The sequence below is a fragment of the Triticum aestivum genome, chromosome 7B (assembly GCF_018294505.1).
Source record: "Triticum aestivum cultivar Chinese Spring chromosome 7B, IWGSC CS RefSeq v2.1, whole genome shotgun sequence".
Taxonomy (NCBI): Eukaryota; Viridiplantae; Streptophyta; class Magnoliopsida; order Poales; family Poaceae; genus Triticum; species Triticum aestivum.
Genome location: NC_057813.1, coordinates 79,527,929 through 79,539,235, shown reverse-complemented (window position 1 = coordinate 79,539,235; position 11,307 = coordinate 79,527,929).

The following is an 11,307-nucleotide window of genomic DNA, read 5'->3' as shown; positions in this document are numbered from 1 at the left end:
CGTTATCCGTCTGCTTGAGAAGCAGCTCTTGAATATGAGGGTCCTGCACCCAGCCCATCGATGGTCCATCGTCGTCTGCTCCGGCATCTTCATCTTCATGATCATGCCCTTCGTCTGCTCCGGCATCTTCCTCATCATCATGTCCGACATCTTCTACATGATGACTGTGTACTGCATCTACTTCGTGATCATGTCCTGGAGATCCTTCGTCTTCTCGCTCACCCTCGCCGCGGTTGTCTTGCTGCCCTTCCTCAATTCTTGCCCGGCCCCCACGGACGACTTCATAATCATCTTCATCACCTTGCCACTGATAGCCATCCATGAAACCATGCAAGAGCAGGTGGTCCCGCACCTGTATGGAATCCGGGTCCATAAGGCTCCTCAGCTTGCATCTTCGACACTGACATCTTATCTCCGTCTCGTTCTTTTGAAGCATCTCGGCCTTCGCGGAGCTCAAAAACCTATTCACGATGCCTTCGGTCATCGTGCGGACCATGGTCGCCTGAGGGGTAGAGCAAAACGATATTTTAGAACCAAGAAAAAATTTGGCATGACTTTGCCTAAAAATAGGACCAAAAAGAATACATAGTGCCAAAATTCTCGCCAAAACGGAAATGAATCAACATTCCGGCAAAATATTGGCAACTATCGCATTTCAAATACCAGTACCTACAAACACAAACATATATGCAACACCACAAACATATGGAACACCACAAACATACATAGATCTAGCTATGCCATAAAAAGTGCATGTGCACATTGTTGAAATGCGATAAAGATAGCTTTCCCCTTACTTACCTATCAAAAAAGGTAATTTAACCACTTTTTGGATGAACCTATGGTGCAAATGAGGTGAGGAGGAGGAGGTAGCCGAGACAAGCTTGGAGGAGGAGGTGGAGAGAATGAAGTGGGGAAGGTGAGTGTGTAGGTGTGGCTGTCCAAAATATCTAGCAGGTCCCAGGTTACTAATGGCGCACCACCTACAAATGCACCATTAGTAACCCTGGTTACTAATGGCGCACCAGCTGGTGGTGCGCCATTAGTAGTTTTGCAAAAAAAAATTAGTGGCACACTATGTGGCTGGTGCGCCATTACTAGTTTAACTAGTAATGGCGCACTGTGACCTGGTGCTCCATTAGTATTTTTGGGAAAATAAAAAAATGTTACTAGTGGCGCACCGTGTGTCTGGTGCGCCATTAGTGTCTATCACACTAATGTCGCACCGACACATGGTGCGCCACTTCTATATAGTAGTGGCGCACCACATGTCTGGTGCGCCATTAGTGGCCATATCATCTATAGCCCTTTTCCTAGTAGTGGAATGGTCGAGGGGTAAAGATTTATATATGTGAAGTCATATTTTGGGTTCTGGAAAAAGGTGCAGTTGTTTGGTATTGTATCATGAAGCTTCTAGAAGGTTCCGGAGGATTCCGAAGGGGACCAGAAGTCCACAAGTGGGTCCACCTGGACCCAAGGGCTGCCATGGTCTGAGGGGAGGCACCCTGTCCTCATTGGGTTAGGCGCACCAAGTCCTCAAAAGCCCATGTGGCTAGGGAAGGGGAAAAAGGGAGTTATAGTAGGAATAGGATTGGACTTGGAGTCCAGGGCCTCCCCCCTTGGCTGCGCCCTAGGGCTTGGAGGAGTTGTTCCCCACACCCCTCCACCTATATATAGAGTGGAGGGGGCACCCCAAGAGGATATACCAAGCCCTTGGTGCCCCTCTCTCTCGCGTTACTCTGTAGTTCCTCCTGATACGTCTCCAATGTATCTAATTTTCCAAACACTTTTCCCTTTGTTTTGGACTCTAACTTGCATGATTTCAATGAAACTAACCCGGACTGACGCTGTTTTCAGCAGAACTGCCATGATGTTGTTGTATGCATAGAAAAGAAAAGTTCTCGGAATGTCCTGAAAATCCACGAAGGCACTTTTTGGAATTAATAAGAATTTCTGGGCGAAAGAAATACACCAGGGGGCCCACACCCTGTCCACGAGACAGGGGTGCGCCCCCCCCCCTATAGGGCACGCTCCCCTATCTCGTGGGCCCCCTGGACGTCCATCGACCTCAACTCCAACTCCATATATTCCGTCTCGGGGAGAAAAAAATCAGAGAGAAAGTTTCATCGCGTTTTACGACACGGAGCCGTTGCCAAGCCCTAATCTCTCTCGGGAGGGCTGATCTAGAGTCCGGTCGGGGCTCCGGAGAGGGGTATTCGTTGCCGTCGTCATCATCAACCATCCTCCATCACCAATTTCATGATGCTCACCGCCGTGCGTGAGTAATTCCATCGTAGGCTTGCTGGACGGTGATGGGTTGGATGAGATTTACCATGTAATCAAGTTAGTTTTGTTAGGGTTTGATCCCTAGTATCCACTATGTTCTAAGATTGATGTTGCTATGACTTTGCTATGCTTAATGCTTGTCACTAGGGCCCGAGTGCCATGATTTCAGATCTGAACCTATTATGTTTTCATCAATATATGTGTGTTCTTGATCCTATCTTGCAAGTCTATAGTCACCTATTATGTGTTATGATTCGAAAACCCCGAAGTGACAATAACCGGGATACTTCTCGGTGATGACCGTAGTTTGAGGAGTTCATGTATTCACCATGTGTTAATGCTTTGGTCCGGTTCTCTATTAAAAGGAGACCTTAATATCCCTTAGTTTCTACTAAGACCCCGCTACCACGGGAGGGTAGGACAAAAGATGTCATGCAAGTTCTTTTCCATAAGCACGTATGACTATTTACGGAATGCATGCCTACATTACATTGATGAACTAGAGCTAGTATTGTGTCACCCTATGTTATAGCTATTACATGAGGAACCGCATCCGGCATAATTATCCATCACTGATCCATTGCCTACGAGCTTTTCATATATTGTTCTTCGATTATTTACTTTTCTGTTGTTGCTGTTATAACTACGACAAAAACACAAAAACTATTATCTTTACTTTTGCCACCGTTACCTTTATTATCATACTACTTTGCTACTAAATACCTTGCTGCAGATACTAAGTTATCCAGGTGTGGTTGAATTGACAACTCAACTGCTAATACTCAATAACATTCTTTGGCTCCCCTTGTGTCGAATCAATAAATTTGGGTTGAATACTTTACCCTCGAAAGCTGTTGCGATCCCCTGCACTTGTGGGTTATCACCTCCATCCTCGTTCTAGTAGCGCTTGACGAAGCCCTGCTGAACTAGCTCCACCACCATGCCTTTGTGCTGGTTGTGATCCAATCTATTTCCCCTTCTTCTCTTGTTAGATCAAGGAGTTGGAGACGTTATCGAGCCACGCATGTGCTAAACTCAGAGGTGTTGTTCATACGGCACTAGATCAGTTGGATCGTGATCGGATCGTGAAGAGTACGACTACATCAACTGTGTTATATACGCTTCCGCTTTCGGTCTACGAGGGTACATGGACACACTCTCCCCTCTCGTAGCTATGCATCTCCTAGATCGGATTTGGGTGTTTCGTAGGAATTTTTTTGATTTTCATGCTTCGTTCCCCAACAAATTAGGCCCCCTAATCTAATCTAGACCGGCCTATTAGCAGTGGCACAGGCCGCCAGGGGGATAGATGGGTGCGCACGACGGACACAGGCGTTGGCGGCCAGAGGTAGTGCGGGTAACGGGAGGCAGCGGTGGCCAGCGGTGAGCACGGCGGGCAGCGGCGCGGGGTTGGCTACGGCGCAAGCTTCAATAGTAGCAGGTAGCAGCGATAGCTATAGTGCAGCAGAAAGCGGCAGCGGCATGGGCGGAGGTAGGCGCAGAGGCACAGCTGGGCACAAGCCGCAGCAGCCGGTGGCGGCAACGAGTGTGAGCGGTTGCAAGCGAAGGGAGGCATGACCCTAACTAGCAGGCGGCAGGAACCGGGGGTGCAACCATGGCAAGCGCAAAGGTCCGGCCATGGTGACCGTGCCCGTGCGGCGATCGTAAATGATGTGTATAGAGATCGGGGATGAGGGGAATCGAAGAAGGAGCTCACCACAAGATCAATGTGTGAGGTTGGGGAGGTCGGGGTGGGCCGGGGCGACGGGAATCAACGCCGGACGCCGGCAATGTACGCGATGAAGACGACGGCGATGTCGAGCATATGGGCCTCGCCAGCTCAGTTTGCTGCTCGGGACGGACAAAGCAGGTCACGCTGGACCTCATGGACGTGCTCGAGAGTGACAGCGTTGTCGGTGGCCGTGGCAATGACGGTGAGGAGCTCGGTCACCACGGAGCTTAGGATATTGAAATCAAGCAGAAGAGGACGGGAAGGGGGCGGCGAGGAAAGAAGGGGGATTTGAAGAGGTCGAACTAAGGTTTCATGGGGGTACTTTTATAGGTCAAGGGGGGCTATGTGCTGGCCATCCACGGCCATGGCGCCATGGATGTGCGCCACACACATCCTCTGCCTGTGTAGCTCAAGGTAGGGGAAAGGCCACGCGGTACACTGTGGAATAGAGCCCACTGCATAGTATGTTCTTATTTTCCCTTTTCATTTTCTTTTAGTTCCTTTTTTGTTTTCTATTTAGTTGGTCCATCAAATAAATTTTGCTATATATGAAACTTGGCACATAATTACTTTGCATTATTTAGCACTGCCACAAAAAGTTTGGAAAATATTTGAAGTTGTTTGGATTTTGCATAAATGGAAAACCATTGAAATAGGCTTATTTGGTACTATTTCAATTGCCAGAGCCCAATTAAGCAAATAGGTGATGTTGATTTCTTTGCCAATTAATTGTTATGGAATATTTTTTAAATGATGAACTATTTTGCAACTATGTTTGTGACACTTTAAATTTCACTTGCAATTTAAATTTGAACCTGACTTTGATTTTGGACAAGTGGCAATTCGCATAGTAATCATGATAACATGGCAACCATTATGGGATATTATTGTAGCATGATTATCGGGGTGTTAAAACTTCATACACCGATTACAGTGGCTATAGTTTGGAAGATAATTAATTACCTTATTCAGTTGCAATTTACAGCAGTCCCATCAAGGTATGTTCCTATCATCAAAGACGCAATCTCAGAATCTTGCCTACATTTATTATAATTATTAACTACATAAACAATCCTTTATATGTTTCAACAAAAATACATGCCTCCTATGGGATCAAGAAGATAGGTCTACAAGGGGTGGGTGAATAGACACTAACAAGGTTGAGTGTAACCCGATGAGTCAGAGTAGATGTGTATTAGTGAGACCGAGTTTGACTTTAGGGTTTTGGACGGATAAGAATGTGAGGGTGTGGCTGAGGGTTTTGGAGCAATATCTCTAAGCTCTTTGAGCAAATAGTCCATGATCAAAACTACATCCTATTTTAGTAGTATTTGCATCTTATGCAATCAATGGGATCTTTGATCACTTTACAATAAATGTAGAGTCTTGCAGCTTTGCTAACATATGTTCTTAGTAGCTTGAGGGGTCCACATCTCCATTCATCTACTTGCCTAGGTTGAACTTTTCCTGTAATGTACTTGAGGAAAATATTAGTCCAACAACATGTATGTTGGCATGAATTACGAAAATCACCAATGAAGCAAATGTGCTTTCAGTCTCCCCCTTTTTGGTAATTGAGGACAACATACATCAAAGTTTTAAATAAAAATATACCGTAGAAATACATAAATGCTTTGGAAGACATGTAACATGTATAAGCTCCCCCTACAAGTGTGCACATTTGAAATTATGCATTTGGAATGCAAATACACACTTGGATAGGAATACTATATATGTGTTACATGCATCTTGGCTATATGCAACAGAGCAAAAGATATGAATGAAAGTGTTTATGTGTCCATGATGATTTCTTGCAAACAAGTATCTGCAATAAGTAGGGCATCATCACATGAGTATGATGCATACAGTTACCTTCAGGTGCTTGAGCATTATACCAGAAGAAACAGACTTGAGAAAACAAGGTAAGATAACACAGAAATATATTTTCAAGAAAATGCAAGAACTTCAACAATACCAAGATTGGGTTGACATGTATATAAGATAGTATCACTAGGTGAATACTTTCCTGAAAGTTGAAATTTCCCCAAGAAATCAATAAATATTTGCAATAGAATTTTAAGGATTTTTCTCCCTTAAACTTTGAAATTCCTCTCCACCCTAAATCTAGGATTGTAGATATTGGGAGCAGGTGGGGTGAGACAAAATCAGAGCAGAGGATCATATAGAATGATTAAGAAAAAATCAATCATATGTTCCTCCCAACAAGGAAACATATAGGTATCTCTCCTCTTATAATTGTGCATTCTGTAGAGAAGCTTTGATGTGTATCTATCTCTCCGCCTTTGACATCAATTTACAAGAAGGATTGGCATCTTGGCCACTGATCAATAGGTAGAGTCCTTGATGAACACACCTAGCTTAGATGATTGTAATATGAAAACCCATCCAAAAAACTTGTACATGATCAACATCTAATGTAGATTGTAAAATACACTCATGTTCTTTATTATCTGGAGTGAAAACTTTGGTTTTGCTATATTATTGTATAGATGACATGTGTTCTGAACAACCTAACAAAAGGTAACCAGAAAATGGATATTAATCTATCAAGTTTTGTTAAAAGAGAACTAAAGTAAGATCATTAATAGTGAGATTACCCTTAATTTGTTAAAAACTTCATTAAATTGATCATAAAAATGTAATACACTACATCAATAAATAAATAAATCTTTATATATATCATGTCACCGAAGTAAATTTGTCGATACACTGACATAACACTAAGTTTCAATGTCTCTGATTTAAGACAATGATGCTTACATACGTTAATTAGTCCAATCAATTTCATTCCAATCAGAATAATCGCATGGCAGGACGAATGAAATATTAGTTGTCGTGGAGGCAAACAAATAAATTAACAAATAGTTAAAATATATTAAATTTCATCGATAAGAACTAGCAACTTCAGACTCAAACCTTAAGTTTCATCATATGTAACTTAATACAACATTATTTTACATACATATCCATAGCCCTAGTAGTTGTATTGCCGTTGTAAGTTTCAGGATTGTAATATTTCATAGAACAAAGAATTAATTGTCAAACTTTTTTTTGACAAAAAACAGTGGGGGAAATCCCCACTGTGATTCTCTTTTTCATTAAAATAGGGGGACAGTTACATATGGATTTACATGATGGATATAATTCATGACATTGATGAGTCTACAAATGATCTAGCCAGCTTTGCATGCCCTCTTTCAATCCTGGTTTTGCCTTCTTTATAATCATGCAAAAGTGCTCCTTGAAAGTGGCAATACAGAATGTCATATTTTTGACCTTGTTGTCAAAAATTATGCTATTTCTGTGTTTCCATAGACTCCAGCATCCAGCAATCAGACATTCTTTAAAGCATCCATGTGTATCTTGCTTCCTTCCCTCCAGGAGCATTTCTATGAGGTTATGATCAGTGTTCCATTGGTAGCCAATGTTCATCCAGAAGTTTTGACTGAAATCACAGCTAAAAAACAGATGCATTAAATGTTCATTAGGTTCATCATCACATAATTCACACTTACTAGTCTCAATGTAGAAATTCTTCCTTTTTAGTAGATCTCTAGTGTTTAATCTGTCTTGTAACAAGAGCCAGAAGAAGAATTTCTGCTTTGGTAAAGAGCATGATTTCCATATCCATTGATAGGCTTTAGGTGCATCAACAGGGTTTCCCATAAGTTCAAGGTATATTCTCTTGTTAGAATACCTTGTGACACCCCAATAAAATTTCCAAGAATCTGGCAGGTGCTGATTCTCTCTGTTGTTAATCAGTTCTATAAGGTTGATACTCTGTTGTACAGCAATAGAGGACATGGGCAGGTGGAACAAATCATAAAATTCACTAACATCCATGTTGCTGACAGTTGCAAGAGTTATGTCAGCATTCTTTGCATAGGAAAATAGCTGAGGCATTGACTGTGATATTGTATAAGAACACCACTTATCTGACCATAGCTTAATTGTATCACCTCTCCCAGCATAACATATAGTCATGTTTTTAAAGTCTTGCAAATTCGAGCAACAGTCTCTCCACCAAAAGGATCCCCTCATTGTAGGGAAACAAGGTATCTCATCATTATCATAGTAATTGTTCCATATAAGGTTAACCCAGGGGATATCCTGCTTATTGAAGAATTTGTAAAGAAATTTTATAAGCAGAGTTTTGTTTTGTGTTCTCAGATCTAACACACCCAATCCCCCAGCCTTTTTTGGCAAGCAAACATTATCCCATTTAACAAGGGAATTTCCTTTTTTATTGATATCCTTACCATACCAAAGGAAGTTCCTGCCAGATTTTTCAATGTGATCTAGTATGGTGAGAGGTACTCTGATGCAACACATAGCAAAAATTGGCAGAGCAGCAACTATGGATTTGAGATGTACAAGTCTTCCAGAATATGACATTAATGAGGCAATGCCAGAAAGTCTATGATCAAGTCTTGATACCATGGGCATCAAGTCTGCCACTTTAGGTCTTGTAGATCCCATTGGTAGACCAATATATGTGAAAGGCATAGATTCTTTTTTGCAATTGAAGGAATTTGCCAGCTCTTGAGCTTTATCATCAGACATGTTGATTGGTACCATGGATGATTTACTATAATTTACAACAAGTCCAGTGAATTTTGAGAAGTTGTCAAGTATCTCAATGAAGCTTCTAATTTGAACTTCATCAGCAGGCAAGATAACCAGGGTGTCATCAGCATATTGTATCATGGGATAACTTTCAGTAAAGTTAGTCTTAATGGGCAGAGATAGTGTTCCATTTCTCCATGCATCATTAACCATGATTTGCAATAATTCTCCAACCATAACATATAGAAGAGGCGAAAATGGATCTCCTGGTCTGACACCACACTTACATTGAATGCATTTACCTGGAACACTATTAAGGATGACAGATGTGGAAGCAGTAGATAGGATAGATGAGACCCATCTAATCCATTTCTTGGTAAATCCTAGATGCTGCATCATGTATAAGATAGCCTTGTAGCTCACTTTATCAAAAGCCTTAACAAAGTCAATCTTAAAAATAATGATCTCTTTCTTGGATTTGTGGTACATATGTATGTATTCAAAACTCCATGCAAGGCAATCCTAAATATTCCTTGTCTTTATAAACCCATATTGATTCTTGCTAATTCTGGATATAATAATCTGCTGCACTCTATTAGCAAGGAGTTTAGTAAGGATTTTGATAGGCATACTTACAAGTGAGATGGGCCTATAATCATCAGGAATTTCAGGATTGTCATTTTTGGGTATCAAAGTAATGTAGGCAGTGTTAACAGGAGCCAGGGAAACAGCTTCATTGTAGAAATCATTGATGAATTTGTAGAAATAATGCTTGATTATGTGCCAGCATTTCTTCATAAACAGGCCATTAAAACCATCAGGTCCAGGAGATTTGTCATTGGGCATTTTATTGATGATATCATCAATCTCATCAGTACTGAAGGGCCTGTCAAGATCATAAAGATCCTCCTCCATAGCAAGGTGTGATATGTCAAAGTTTTGTGTGCAGATTGTCTCAGTACCAATCCTATCTTTGAAAGATGCCCAAAGTATAGCAGCTTTATGATCATGATCAAATACTTGCTGTCCATCCATAGTCATAAGATATGTGATGTAGTTGTGCCTAAATACATAGGTAGCAATTGCATGAAAGAATTTGGTATTTTCATCACCCAAATTTTCCCATCTGATGTTTGCCCTAATTCTCCAGTAAATTCTCTTAGCCTCCAGCAACTTGTTAGTGTGCTTGATGAGCAATTTCCTGAAATTCTTTTCCACCCTAGCTAGTGGTCTTTGTTCCTCAATGCCATCAAATAGTTTCACATAGAAACAACAGTTATCAATGATTTTGTTCAATTGGGAGTATTGCTTGCTCCAAGATTTCAAACCTCTTCTGATAGATTTAAACTTGGAATTTAAATTCTTAGCAGAATCAGAGAAGTGAGTGGAATTTAACCAATGCTTCTCCACAGTTTCAATAAACCCACTGAATTCAGTCCAATACTCTTCAAATCTGAATATCTGGCTTCTGGGAATATTGCTATCAATCTGGACTTTGATAGGCACATGGTCAGATGAAATTTTAGCTAATGGAGTAGCCATAGTAGATGGATGGATAGTAGTCCAGTGGGGACTGGTAAAAATCCAATCTAATTTTTCCAATAAAGGTTGATCTTGTTTATTGGTCCATGTGAAAGCTCTTCCTTTGAGAGGGATTTCTGCCAGATCCAGGTTAACAATGATATTATTAAAAGTCATCATACTAGCAGGATCACCACCAGGTTTGTTTCTATTATCAGGGCTTCTTATGTAATTAAAATCACCCAGGATCATCCATAACTTAGACTGGCTCATATTCAGACCCATAAGCCAATCAGTAAATTCCTGTTTACCTTCAGTGCTGTTAGGTCCATAAACATTAGTGAGATACCAGCAGGTACTATCCAGATTAGAAGTAAACTCAATGGTGATTTGATAATAATTTTGGGATAACACTTTGCCCTTCATTAAATTGCCATTCCAAATAGTGATTAGACCTCCAGAGTTGCCATTTGAAGGTGAAAAACAGAATTGATTGAACCTCATTGGGCAAAAATTCTTGATATAAGCAATATCAAAATTATCCCTCTTGGTTTCTTGAAAAGTCATAATACAGCAAGCACTTTCATCAATTTTCTTTCTAATGTCATTCCACCTAGTTGTGGAGTTTATACCTCTAACATTCCAATTTAGGATATTCCAACTTCTATTCATGGCAGAAGTATATGAAGTAATATTGTGACATATTATGAATAGCATAATATGTGCTCCTACATGCTCTATGGGTCTTGCTATAGCAGCCAATATCTGTGGTAAGTGAATAGTCACTGACTAATGCTCGTTGGAGTAGATACATGCAGTAGATAATCATACTACATAAGCATTTAAGACAACATAAGCAACTGACAGGCAAACTCCAGTAGAAACTGTAGCACAAAGTATACTTATTACACATCATACTGATAGTTGATGTACGCAGGCATCCAAATGACATGGTAGAGGAAGCAAAAGGAACTGGAATCAAAGCAAGATGGCAGTTAGGGGAGCCATCAAAGCCCACATCATAGGAGTGAGACCTAATCATCAGAGCTGTCATAGTGCAAAGCACTAGGGGACACATCCTGGGGTGCCATCTTACATGGACCTGTGCCAATAGCCTGCAGGGTCTTCATAGGAAATTCAGGTGATGGAGGTGCCTGCTTATTAATAATCACAGCATCAAA